Here is a 1,483-nt window from a genome sequence, read left to right as displayed (position 1 = left end):
AGGGTTCGTGTCTTGCCTTGGCTGTTTGGGACGCTCCATGTGGAGAAATTATCTGAATGTCTTTTATTGTGCATGGGCTTGTCAGTGCTCATTGTTGTGAAGGGGTTTTTTTAAGAAGCAATAGATCTGTTTTAGCTTAACTGTCTCCCTTGGCTGTTTTTGGAATGCAGTGCTGTTCTTAGCATATGTGAATGGCATTTTTGCAAAGGCAGTTACTACTCTTTCTCCATCTTTGTTTCACCTTCAGTCCAGGTGGAGACTCAAAGCTCTTGCTCTGTTTGAAGAGACGTTTCGTTTCTTTCCATTTGTACTCTGGGCACTGCCAGAGCTGGTGCAAAAGGTCAAATAAGACACAGCCAGCACGTGCCAGTTGCTCTGCACTGAGTTGTCCTTTAATTCCTGTTATGGTGGTGTGAAAGTGAACTTCCGGGAGGTCACGCAGACTCGGCTGAACAGGAGCCTGGAAAACAGCCTCAAAGTTGCCCCTATCAGGTGCTGGCACTGAAGCCACTGACCTGCAGATTACAATGCATTAGACCAACCCTCCAGGTTTTGTGCATGTGTTGGATGAGATCTGGCAGGTAAAGAAAGAGATGATTCTTCAAGGAGTATCTTTCCAGTGTGATTCTCGGTCGGTAAAGTAACACTGTACAAACTTGGTTGGAATGGATCTGGTAAATCCTACCTTCAGTGGCCTCTGGAGCCTTGCAGGGATGTTATCTGTAGAAGAAAGTTTTGGTGTGAAAAGAAAAGCATTTGGGGGAGCATCCAACGGCACTGATTTGTCCTCATGTGGTGGTAACAAAGGTCAGTTGGTCAAATCGTGGCATTTTGTTTCAGGAGGTTTTCTGCCTTGTTCTCCCGTAAGAAAGGCTGGTTGGCTCCTGTGGGAGTGGTGAGTGGGGCCGTAAGTAAGAGCAGAAGAGCTGGTCTTCGATAAAAGGGTTTGAGTTAAGAAAGGGTTGAGTTTGCAGACAGGGACCATGCGTATTACTCCTGTAGCTGGTGTGTTGGGTTTCAGAGAGTTCCACCAATCTGGATTGTTTTGTTTTAAGTGTCCTTTCATGCACCACCATGACCACCATGGTCATTGTGCTGCTTCCATGACTCTTCAGCCAGGAGTAACTCTGGCTGCTCTGCAGCTGCCTGGGATCTTTTCTGATGGGTCATGAAAGGAGACCTGGATTTCCATGTTGTGTCCAGCTGATCAGTGCCCAGGTGTTGCTTAACTCCTTAAGGTGGTTCCTTAAGCTTGCTTGTTTTTCCAGGTCCACGGGTTTGTCAGAGTCAGGCACGGCGCTTGCTTGGCCTCGCGCCCATCTCCTGCGAGATGTGTCTGACCGCTGCCCCTCAGCAAACGCTCTAGAAGCCGCTATTTTCCCCAGAGTCCTCAGCCAGTGCGGCCGTGCTGACGTCAGCGTACTTGAGCCGTGGCTTGGGAGAGGTGTTTTTGTTCTGCGAGCCCTCGCTGTGGAGGTCAGGC

Source organism: Buceros rhinoceros, unplaced genomic scaffold (genome assembly GCF_000710305.1).
Source record: "Buceros rhinoceros silvestris isolate BGI_N320 unplaced genomic scaffold, ASM71030v1 scaffold25231, whole genome shotgun sequence".
In the NCBI taxonomy this organism is placed as follows: Eukaryota; Metazoa; Chordata; class Aves; order Bucerotiformes; family Bucerotidae; genus Buceros; species Buceros rhinoceros.
The sequence above is the reverse complement of the archived record's forward strand: the minus strand, read 5'-3'. Positions refer to the sequence as shown.